We start from the raw sequence: 12,448 nt of genomic DNA, 5'->3' as shown, positions 1-12,448 counted from the left end.
CAAGAACAAAAAAATAATTGGAAGTACTTAGAAAAATAATAATAATAATAATAATAATAATAATAATAATAATAAAAATAATAACTATAATAATAGTAATAAATAATAATAATAATAATAATAATAATAATAATAATAATAATAATAAGGGAAAAGAAGAAAATGAGAAACAAGAAAAGAACAAGAAAAAAGAACAAGAACAAGATCAAAAAGTAAAAGAAAACAAGAAAAAGAGGAAACAAAAGTTTAAGATAATAATTACGACGATTAATTGGAACATAGGATTGACAAAGACGACGCCGAAGAGAGAGAGAGAGAGAGAGAGAGAGAGAGAGAGAGAGAGAGAGAGAGAGAGAGAGAGAGAGAGAGAGAGAGAGAGAGAGAGAGAGAGAGAGAGAGAGAGAGAGAGAGAGAGAGGGCAAGGAAGAATAGAACAAGTAGGCGAGGGAAGAGGAGGAGAATGAAGCGTAACAGCTGAGAAGATACTGAGGAAACTTAAAAAGACTGAGAGGAAAGATTTTGTGAGAGAGAAGAGAGAAAGAAAAAGAAAAAAGAAGACCAAATAAACGGAAGGAAAAGAATTAAAAGGGTAGAAGAGCGAAAGTGGAGGAGATAAGATAAGGAGGAGGAGGAGGAGGAGGAGGAGGAGGAGGAGGAGGAGGAGGAGGAGGAGGAGGAGGAGGAGGAGGAGGAGGAGGAGGAGGAGGTTGAGGAAAAAAGAAGAAAGAAGTAAATATAAGAATGATGTGACGGAGGAGTTGGAGGAGAGAGAGAGAGAGAGAGAGAGAGAGAGAGAGAGAGAGAGAGAGAGAGAGAGAGAGAGAGAGAGAGAGAGAGAGAGAGAGAGAGATACCATCGGCAACATAATTCTAATGGTTTCAATTATTATTTTTCGTTTAACAGTGGCAAAAAAACAAGCAAGCAAACACACACACACACACACACACACACACACACACACACACACACACACACACACACACACACACACACTTCATTCAAGTAACAAAACTGAAATAGTAAAGAAAGAGTAATGTGAAAAGATCTACGGAAAAAGCAAGCCAGAGTTTAATACAAGAGGATATGCACTGAAGGAAGGGAATGCAAAGGAATACAAAGGAAGTCCAAACAACAACAGCCAATAAGGTTCTTACTAGGCTGTTTGGGTAACTATTCTACGCTACCTATTAGTGAGACAGACAGGATAGTACGCGAGGAAGAGGAGGAGGAAGAGGAGGAGGAGGAATACAAAGGAATACAAAGGAAAGCCAAACAGCAACAGACCTTTTGGTAGTTGCAAGACTGTTTGGTAACTACTAATAACTAGCTATAGGGAAGAGAGACAGGACAGCAGGGAAGAGAGACAGGACAGCAAGGAGGAGGGACAGGAGGAGACAGGAGGAGGAGGAGGAGGAGGAGGAGGAGGAGGAGGAGGAGGAAGTAAGGCAGAGAAATTGATGAGAAGTATGACAGAAGAAAAGGATACGGTAATAGGAAGAGGAGAAAATGTAAAGTACTAATGAAAGAGAGTAAAGATGGCAGGAGTGAATAAATATGGAAAATACTTTTAAAGCTGTAAGTGTTCAGTCAAGGAATGTGTATTACTTTTGAGAGAGAGAGAGAGAGAGAGAGAGAGAGAGAGAGAGAGAGAGAGAGAGAGAGAGAGAGAGAGAGAGAGAGAGAGAGAGAGAGAGAGAGAGAGAGAGAGAGAGAGAGAATTACCCAAAATAACTATCATTACTAAAATTAGTACCATCATTACTTACTACTCTATTAAATTACCTTTACATATGAGAAAAATTAAAACAAACAAGAATATAAACACATTTCTTGCTCCCATAGAAACAGACTCTCTCTCTCTCTCTCTCTCTCTCTCTCTCTCTCTCTCTCTCTCTCTCTCTCTCTCTCTCTCACTGCTAAAAAAAAAAAGAAAAAACAATTTGCAAACATATTACACATTCACTCATTCCCACGCTAGCATATAAATCTCAACACTCATTCTTACACCAAACACTCTGGGTAAGAATAGCCGCGAGCTGAAGGGTTGCTCGCGTGCAGGCGGAAGCGGAGAGGCGGGGAAATGCGCAAGGCCGAAGGAGTGTTTTGTCGAGTTCTGGCAGCGAGGGAAGATATTCACTGATAAGCCGGTAAAACGTGGCGAGGGAGTGATGTATGATGGAGAGAGAGAGAGAGAGAGAGAGAGAGAGAGAGAGAGAGAGAGAGAGAGAGAGAGAGAGAGAGAGAGAGAGAGAGAGAGAGAGAGAGAGAGAGAGAGTCAAAACAAAACCACAAAATCAATAGTAGTCACTTAATACTCCTAAATACCCGATACTTTCCATTAATCACACCCTATTTTTGTTGTGCGTGGCACCCTCGCCCCGCCAACCCTCGCCGCGCATTCCACCACACCGCGCAGGGGAAGGAAGAGGGAAGGGGCGCAGATCGGATTTAGGGAAGGGGAAGGGTTCAGACAGGGGAGGGGAGAAGAGGAGGGGAAGGGGACGGGAAGGGGGGAAGCCAAAGGGGAAGGTTTAGAAAGGAGCGAGTCGAAGGGGAGGGAAAGGGGGAAAGGAGGGAGGGGAATGCAAGGGGAAGGGAAGGGAGGGAAGGGGGACCTTTGAACGTGTAACATAATCTTATTAATTAAGCGTAAGGTCGTAAAATGCTATGCTACTCCCCTCGGCTTTTTTTTTACGGCTTTTTCTTTTTAATTTTTTCACTCAGTGACAGACGTTAATTTTACAAGACTCCATTGCTCAGTTATTATATGCTTTTTGCTACATTTTTTTGCTTTCGAGTGCACAAATAAAGGAATATGTCGCTTTCCTCATAATGTTTTTGTGGGTTTCCATTTCACATTTCATTCTTCCCTCACTGTACTGTGAAATGCTTTCTAAAAGTTTCGAACGTCAAAATTTTGCACTTGATTACTTGTTAATGTACAAAAGTAATACACAGCAACACAGTATTCAAGAGATGTTAGTTCTTTATTGTATACTTTGTTTGCTTTTCTACCTTTGAAAATAGTAACATTGACCTCTGCCCGGCAGTGACGCCGCAGCATGGCAGTGCTCAGCCTGGCAGTGGTGCTGCAGCAGGGCAGTGCTCAGCCTGGCAGTGGTGCTGCAGCAGGGCAGTGCTCAGCCTTGCAGTGGTGCTGCAGCAGGGCAGTGCTCAGCCTGGCAGTGGTGCTGCAGCAGGGCAGTGCTCAGCCTGGCAGTGGTGCTGCAGCAGGGCAGTGCTCAGCCTGGCAGTGGTGCTGCAGCAGGGCAGTGCTCAGCCTGGCAGTGGTGCTGCAGCAGGGCAGTGCTCAGCCTGGCAGTGGTGCTGCAGCAGGGCAGTGCTCAGCCTGGCAGTGGTGCTGCAGCAGGGCAGTGCTCAGCCTGGCAGTGGTGCTGCAGCAGGGCAGTGCTCAGCCTGGCAGTGGTGCTGCAGCAGGGCAGTGCTCAGCCCGGAAGTGGTGCTGCAGCAGGACAGTGCTCAGCCTGGCAGTGGTGCTGCAGCAGGGCAGTGCTCAGCCTGGCAGTGGTGCTGCAGCAGGGCAGTGCTCAGCCTGGCAGTGGTGCTGCAGCAGGGCAGTGCTCAGCCTGGCAGTGGTGCTGCAGCAGGGCAGTGCTCAGCCCGGCAGTGATCTGCAACACAGCAAAACAAACACTCGCAACTCGGCGGATAAAAACACACTAATGGCTGCGAGTTGCACAAGACGCAACTTGAGCGAAAACAAAACTAGAAAAAACGCCGTATTGTTTTTCTAAAAATGCCTCACTTCACTTTTTTTCTTGAGCCGCGCGGCGTCTTTGCCTCGGGGGGAAGCGAGAGGACAAGAGTTCAGGCGACGCGAGCAGCGGCGAGGAAAAGAGGGATGAGTCACGAGTTTTCAATCAAACTTAAATCATTATTAAATGTTTCAGCTTGATTCACAAACAATGACGTGCAGTAGGTAGAAGTACATGTGTCTCGTAGTAGTAGTAGTAGTAGTAGTAGTAGTAGTAGGAGGAGGAGGAGCAGCAGCAGCAACAGCAGCAGCAGCAGCAGCAGCAGTACGACCATCAAGAGTAGTAGTAGTAGTAGTAGTAGTAGTAGTAGTAGTAGTATGACCAGCAGTATTAGTGTATTAACAGTGGTAATAGCAGCGGCAACGGTACTACTACTACTACTACTAGTAGTAGTAGTAGTAGTAGTAGTAGTAGTAGTAGTAGTAGTAGTAGCAGCAGCAGTAAAAAAAATAACAGTATAAACAGTAAAGTAAATAAAATGTAGCAGCAAATCAAACAGCAGTCGATCAGCAGCAGGAGCATTAGTAATGAAGTAGCAACACCAGTGAGGCACCACCACCAACACCAGTGATCCCCGGCGGCAGCGTCATTCAGGGGGCGCTAAGAGTCTGCCCTAACTGTCAGCGGCAGAGAGCGGGCGGTCGCTGCTCACCCGCTAATGCCGTTACTGGCGCCGCATGACTCCAAATTGACAGTAACGAAAAGGAAGCACCGCGCGGCCCCGAATTACTGAGGGAAAGTGAATTGCCTAAACACAGGGAAGTGGAATGCTCGGTTCATTAAATACTTGAGAACGTTCGTTCTATTCCATACGGATGTGAAGAAAGGGATTTAAGTATACATTCAAGTCTACTAAGAGATAATGTATTAATTAACCTCTAATGTCGTTCTGATGCATACATAATGCGTAGTATATTTTTTCATTAATATTAAGTATTTGATAGTTATTCAATACGTTATTGTAAGTAGAATTTTTTTCCGTTATAATTAATCCGTTCCATTATTATGAGTGTAATCTTTACTTCGTTAATATAAATAGTGAGATGGCTATTCATTTCACTATCCAGTGTATTGTTTTCTCTTCATTAATATAAAAAGTTTGCATTGCAATTCATTCCATTATTCTGAGAACAATTTATCCTTCATTGTAATTAAAAGTCAGATGGCTATTATTCTGAAAACAGTTTTTCCTTCATTACAATTAAAAGTTAGATGGGTTATTCATTCCATTATTTATGGTACCATTTTTCTTCATTAATGTTAAAAGTTGAATGGCTATTCACCTCTTTATTCCCAGCCATGGTATTCTTATCGCATCTTTAATGTTGCGTCAAGCAATGATCGTCCAAAAGTTGTAAACAACACATGCCAAGCAAGCTTTGATTCAGACATTATTTGGATCCAACCTTTGCCTGTCACTCATTCACGTCAAGCTGAAAATACTCATCTTACAGCTCAACATTTCCATCCACAGGAGAGTCAAAACTGAATAGTCCTTCACTTTGCATTTTGTTCTCTATTCTAATTTGTTTATCATCTTCCATTCTTTGCGGGAGAGCAACGCCAGATTAACGTTTTTTTTTTTCCCTCATTTGTTTCCTTGGTCGGCTTCCTTTACGGATGAAAAAAAAAAAAAGAAAAGATTAACTTGTCCTATTATTATCTGTGGTACTACTATTATTACTGGAAATAGTTAGACGGGATAGTAGTAGCTTGCAGGAGTAATTACAATACAAATCAACACTGTTTTTGATGCCACGTGTAAGTTAAGAAGAAATAAAATCAGCCCAATAAAATCCTCCGTCACTTAACGCGTGATTTCCACATTCAAGTCTCGGTGCATCACGTAACACTACCAAGACTAATGAAAAGATGGAAGAACAAACAAACGATCCATAAAGAACAAATCTAATCTTCCATTCACAAACACCTCTACGCGTCTAGGCAGGTAAGTAAGGAAGGTACACACGAGGCCCTGTTCCCGCTGCAGGTGTGAAGGTGTGCCGAGTTAATTGACACACAATCTGGTCCAAGGACAGGTTTTCAATTACCATAGGGCAGGTGTTATGTCATCACACTCTCTACCCTTTGTGCTTAATTCTTCGTTTTTAAATTATATTCATCATAATACCGCTCTCTAGTTTATTCTTTGTAATGTACATGGTCTTCTCTATGTCACATTAAGGTTCTCCAGTTTTCTCTTTGATTTATATAATCTTCACATTCTCTACTTTTACTTTCGCCCCTAATTTTTTCGCTTTCCTTACATATTACCATTCTTTAGTTTTTTCCTTTGGTCTTTAATCTTTAGTCTTCTTTAATAATCTCCGAACCCCCCATCCTCCTTCTACACTCTTTCCGCCGTCCTCCTCCTCTCTTCTTCCTCTGACAAGTTCGACATCTAATTTTCTTCATCTTCCCAGCGAGGCCTCTAATTTTCCCTCCCTCGCCTCTCTTTTTCCTTTCCTCTCCCACGCGCCGCCACACATGCGGGGTTTCCAGGCACACCAAACATTTTCCTCATACGTAACGCAAATCATATTAATCAGCCGCACTCTACTTTTTCCCATGAAAGTGAATTCCAAGTAGATTTCAATAGACCTGAGGATACGAGCATAATTCAGTGGGAGATTTGATTACGACCCATAAATCCCTGGCTGTAGTTGTGATCTGCTCCACTCTATCTCTCGCTGGCCTTGGAATCCATCACTTAGACACTGATTGGAAGGCTCATAGAGGGAGAGTAGAGCCTGGGTAACACTCTAACTCTTCGTATTGAGAGTAAAATCCGTGTCGGAACAATAGGTGAAGGTGTTGCCGGCGAGGGAAAGAAGGGACAGGGTTAGGGAACGGTGAAGCGGAGAGACTGATCACCTTCTTAAACTTTTACCTGTGGCATTCCAGGAAGAGGCTCGGCGTCACTCACACACTCATTATTCATGGCTCCGCGGCCCTGAGGAGGAGGGGCCGCCATTACAACAGGCTCCAGTGGGGCGAAGAAGCTCCACTGCATCAAGGAATCCCATTACACACGTCCGGAAGTTCTCTGTTTCTTCCACAAAAGGTTCTGAACTCGAGTTTAAGCAACAGTCGGGGCGCGGAGCTCCTGGCTGTATAAGGCACGAGCAGGTGTGACTCACGGGCCGCCGCTGCTTAATCTCCTGCCTCACTGCTATCCATCCCTGCTCGCGGCCAAGGTTAGCGGTGCAACAGAAAGAGAAGCCACTTGAAATTATGTAAATATGAGCTAGTGGGGCATAAAAACAGACGCATATATTTTTCTGAATCTCAGGATCGCCTTCCCCACGCAAACACAGGACCATATTCTGAAACAATTCTGCGCCGCACGTCCACTATATTAAAAAATGTTCTGCTTGCTATGCATTTTTAATGGGTGTTTTTACGGTTCTAGTGACAGATTAACAAGATTTCTATATTGTTAACAGGGAGAAAACACTCTTGAGAACCCGATTGATTATCTCTGTGGCCTTTAAAAATAGACCTGGTGAGAGAGCAAAGCGTTTCAGAACACGGGCCAGGCTCTCTAATGTATCAAGAACACCGCCACATCTCACCATTTTCGGAGAGCGAGTCTGTCTCCTACGCATTACTAACCCACACGCAGCCAACCTTTTCCTGATCCACACTACATGACAACACCAAGACTTGTGGAGCTGAGGTGGTGATGTCTCTTATCATAATGCACCCAGAACACCGGCGAGGTTTGACGAGGGGTGAAGTTTAAGGTCACGAAGGGTAACATATCTTGTACCATATGCTGCATCTGTCTTTTCGTCTCTCCCTCTCTCTCTCTCTCTTTCCCTGCCTACTGAATTACACGTGCACTTGAAGCTGCACCACTGGGCTGAGGGACACTAAAGCAAGTCACATCGTTGAGTTTAAATAGCGTGAATATCGATACCACGGTTTTGTCCGGTCCAGCTCGTGTGTGGAATAAAATCAAGCTTTTTCTGTTAACGCGCTGCCGAACTGTGTCGCTTTATGGAGTGACGGAGGAGGCTTTTTGTAGAGGAAGGTAAAATGAATAAGTGTGATTATGAGGCTTAGAGCAAGTGAGAATAGGAGAGAAAATGGTTAGATTCTTGATATGTTAGAAAGACTTCTCGTAGAGAGGGAGGGATAATGGAAGAGGTGCATGTAGCCAGTTTAGATTATGTATAAGAGGGAAGGAATTAGACTGTAGGCATAGAAAGTATATATATAAAAAAAATTAAGATTTGAAGATGGAAAACAAAGTTGAAAAGGTTTAAAAAGATGGCTAAAAGCAAGTAAGAATAGGAGAAAGAAGATTACATTCTTGACCTAAAGGTAGAGGAGAAAGATCAAATACAAGAGATGCAGAGTACGCAGATGGCTTAGAACAGGTCAGTGGAAGAAGACAAAAATATAGTGTTAGAGAAGAAAGATAAAATAAAAAGTGTTCATGACGCTCAAATAAGTGAGTAAAGGAAGAAAAAGGATTAGAATACATGGAAAAAAGTAAAAAAAACACTTTCGGTCATCGCTTGTCCTGGCCTTTCCCGGGTAGTCCGTGGGGAGGGCGCGAGGTGACAGGGAAAAAATTAGGGGGCGGGCCCGAAGAGGAATGTTAGGCGAGGCAACACAGGCAGCAGTGGGCACTTAGAGGTCACCCATTACACGCAGACTACACTTGCCTCACTGAACACAGGCACGGTGCTCTATTACTTTTCACCTATTACTTTTACCATTACACCTTTTCTAACGTAGCTTTGGTCGTTTCACTGTGCTAGTCTTGTTCATCCTAAAGCAGATTTAAATTAACGATACAAATTGGTGCTTTACGTAGTGTTTTAAGATACCACACTCCTTTCCTCCTATTCCTTTTAGTATTTTAGCTTTTTAACGTAGGCTCCTGCTGCCCTCACACTGTGCTAGTCATGTTCTTCCTAATGCAAGTGAAACGGACGATAAAATTGGTGTTTTAGGATACCCTATTTCTTTTCATCTACTTCTCTTAGCATTATACTTTTTAACATAACTTCTTTATAAATCACATATAAGTCACTTTATAAATCATGTAAATCCTTATGTGCATTTAAATAAACGATATAAATTTGCGTTTTACGAAGTTTTTCATTTATTCTCTCCCTCATGATGCTGAAAATCGCCGAAGGTCATTATTCCCGTGATATAACGAAAGGTTTTCTGTCTATTCGCTGCATCACGCTGTCTATAACCCTCTGTCCGTCCGTCTGTCTTTTTGTTTTGTTTGGAAGCTGTTTCAGTGTGTCTGTATTCAATGTATTCGTTATTTTTGCAAGTCCCTGTGATATGTTTCCCAGTGCTGCTGCTGCCTGCCAGCCTCTGCCCTGGCCCTGTCTGTCCTATCTGTTTATCTGTCTGTCTCTGTCTATCCACTCTCATCTTTTATCTATGTATTCGTTTCCTAGGTGTATCTGCCTGAAATTGTCTGTGTCTTCGCTTCTTTGTCTTTTCTCTATCTTTTCATCTTTTCTCTAAGTCTGTATCTTTCTGTATGATTCCCTGCTACTGTGTCTCCGTCTGTCTGTCTGTCTGTCTGTCTGTTTCTGTTAATCTTCCTGTCTTTTTAATGTAAGAGGAGTTTCTAGCCAAGGACAACAAAACCAAGTGGACGGTACCAGTCCCTTACTGTCTATCTGTGTCTATCCGTCTATCTGTCCAGTCTGTCAAAATAATTCTGTTATTTTGTCCTAAGTTTCTGTCTAATCTGTTTTGTTTACATGCCTGTCCGTCCCACAACTCTGTCTTTCTGTCCACATAATTTGCGGGTAATTCTGTTTCTGTACACTGGGCTTCCTGTTTACATACCATGCTCTTATATTTGTGCCTTTTAATAAGCTGCACTACACTGACGACAGGGTTTGGTGCATCGTCATAATCCAAGATGTAAAGTGTGAGAATCAATGATAGAGACAGAGTACATGTAGACTGACAGATTATTAAATGTAAACAAACTCCATTTCAATAAGCATGGAACTCTTCAAAAACGATGTGTATCATTCTGTATGTTACCCCTCCCCTGCTCTCTCTCTCTCTCTCTCTCTCTCTCTCTCTCTCTCTCTCTCTCTCTCTCTCTCTCTCTCTCTCTCTCTCTCTCTCTCTCTCTCACCGCGTGCCTTTGTCCTACTTGAGCGGAATTAGCCTGGGAATGGCACCCAGGCCTCTACTTACGATCCACACACGTTACTGTTACTGCCGATTTCCCCGCCACCTTCACCATTGCTCCCACACAGACTTCGCCAAGAAACTCTCTCTCTCTCTCTCTCTCTCTCTCTCTCTCTCTCTCTCTCTCTCTCTCTCTCCTCTCTTCTCTCTCTCTCTCTCTCTCTCTCTTCAAGGTGATGTTCGCTCCTATTTAATCAAAGGAAAACGATGGAGCTGTTGAATATGAGAGAAAATGGGGTGAAAAAATAAGTGAATACTGAAGGACTGCTTTAATATGAGAGAGAGAGAGAGAGAGAGAGAGAGAGAGAGAGAGGAGAGAGAGAGAGAGAGAGGAGAGAGAGGAGAGGAGAGGAGAGATGAGGAGAGAGAGAGAGTGAGAGAGGAGAGAGGAGAGAGAGGAGGAGAGAGAGAGAGAGGAGAGAGAGAGAGAATGAAAAATGTAAATATGTTAAGAGAAAAATAAAAAAAAGAAAACAAAGAAAATGAAAAAGGAAAAGATTAAAAGATAACAACTTAAGAATAAAACACTTCACCCATAAAACTAAAATAGAGAAAAAGAAACACAGAAAAAGAAAACAAAAAACCAATTACGAATAGAAAGAAATAAGAAAACCTAGAACACAATAAGGAACAACACACCCCTTAAAAAAAAAAAAAGACAAGAAAAAAAGGGGAAAAATAGAGTAAAGGAAGAAGAGGGAGACAGCGCGAGGATAAAGAGGGCAGAGCTAAACAAAGTTAGGAGGAAAAGAAAGAGGGTCAAACACCCCCGGGGGCACGACTGACGGTGGGGGCTGGGACAGGGTATTAATCTGAGGCTGGGTCAGGTGGGCGTCCGTCGGAGGAGGAGGAGGAGGAGGAGGAGGAGGAGGAGGAGGAGGAGGAGGAGGAGGAGGAGGAGGAGGAGGAGGAGGAGGAGGAGGAGGAGGAGGGTAGTGGTGGTGGTTTTCATTCATTCATTCATTCTCGTTTCCTCTCTTTTCCTTTCTTTCAATAAATATAGTTTTTTTAACCCGTCATTCCCCCTCTCTCTCTCTCTCTCTCTCTCTCTCTCTCTCTCTCTCTCTCTCTCTCTCTCTCTCTCTCTCTCTCTCTCTCTCAGGTGTGCACATCCTCTCCCCACTGGCAGGACTCAAGCTTTATGACAGGCGAGGGTCTCTGAGCGGCCTGGACACTACCTGGCCAACACGACCTGCTAAGCTCCCCGAGAGGAGACGCTTAGCTTCCCCAAGACAGCGAGAGGTGAGTAACTTGACCCACAATACTCTTTACGTTCCCATTGAAAAATACATTGCAGTTTTCACATATGATTAAAATTAAGTCTAAACTGTTATGTACAATGTGTTATTGATGTTTGAGGGGCACTGACCTTGGGCAACCAAAAGAATGAAAAAAAAAATCCCACTGAGGTCACAAGCCCTACAAAGAAGACAAAAGTTGGTAGTGAAAGCTAGCCAGCCAGTCAGACAGCAAGCCAGCCAGCCAGCCAGCCAGTCAGTGAGCCAGCCAGCCAACCAGCCAGCCAGCCAGTGAGCCAACCAGCCAACCAGTGAACCAGCCAGCCAGCCAGCCAGCCAGCCAGCCAGCCGGTCAGTGAGCGAGCCAGCCAGCCAGCCAGCCGGTCAGTGAGCGAGCCAGCCAGCCAGCCAGCCAGCCAGTGAGCCAACCATCCAGTTAGTTAGTTAAGTCAGTCAGCCAGCCAGCCAGCCAGCCAGCCAGCCAGCCAGTGAGCCAACCAGCCAGCCAGCCAGTGAGCCCAACCAGCCAGCCAGACAGTGAGCCAACCAGCCAGTTAGTTAGTTAGTCAGCCAACCAGCCAGCCAGCCAGCCAGCTTCTTTCCTTTTCTCTCTTGGTAACTTTCTCCATTCACCTTCCTGAAAAAATGCCTTACCATCTCCTCGTGTGCTTACAGACTCAGCGATACAACTACTACGGGGAATGCTGGGTTGGGGAAGTGTCAGTGTTTGTATAAAGGAGTGTGTGTGTTTTGTGGCTGGGTGGGGTATGTATGTGTGGATGGGTTAGATGGGTGTATGTGTGGATGAGTTAGGTGGGTGTATATGTGTGTGCATGGGTGGGTTGGTGTACATGTGTGTGTTTGTGTGTGTGCAGGTTATTTTTCTGAGAGGGGAAGCCATATCTCACCTGTGTTATTCTCTTGGTAAGCTTGAAAAAAAGAAGAGAGGACTCCGATACTAAATTTAGAAAAAAATGAGTTTCATATCTTTATCAAAAATAGGTTCCATCAAAAAGGATCAAGAAAAATATCATGTGTGAACTGAAACTGACCACTGGAGGTGATAAGCTGACAGCCACAAATTCAACTACTTCACTACAGTCTCTTGTGGAAATTGAAAAGTTTTTATAATCATGCAATACGGAGGATTTAGGGGACAAAAGGACATTTTTACTTAGCTTCCTACATTATCAATACTAATTAATGGTGAAGTATTACCTGCTGAACAATTAACTTAGGTAAGAA

At 43.7% G+C, this 12,448-nt stretch overlaps 1 protein-coding gene across 5 annotated transcripts in view; it reads right to left on the bottom strand.

The window, feature by feature from the left end:
* The window catches only part of LOC135116375 (CUGBP Elav-like family member 4), a 157,285-nt gene extending 145,156 nt beyond the window's left edge, over positions 1–12,129 (bottom strand). For 4 of the 5 annotated variants that reach the window (XM_064033770.1, XM_064033780.1, XM_064033778.1 and 1 more), the window contains exon 1: positions 12,112–12,128. The gene's annotated coding sequence lies outside the window, so the exon portion shown is untranslated. Of the gene's footprint in view, positions 1–12,111 lie in introns of all 5 variants that reach the window. The other variant, XM_064033784.1, reaches the window with a different exon arrangement.
* Positions 12,130–12,448: the final 319 nt, after the last annotated feature.

This window comes from Scylla paramamosain, chromosome 31, assembly GCF_035594125.1.
Source record: "Scylla paramamosain isolate STU-SP2022 chromosome 31, ASM3559412v1, whole genome shotgun sequence".
Taxonomy (NCBI): domain Eukaryota; kingdom Metazoa; phylum Arthropoda; class Malacostraca; order Decapoda; family Portunidae; genus Scylla; species Scylla paramamosain.
The sequence above is the reverse complement of the archived record's forward strand: the minus strand, read 5'-3'. Positions and strand labels throughout refer to the sequence as shown.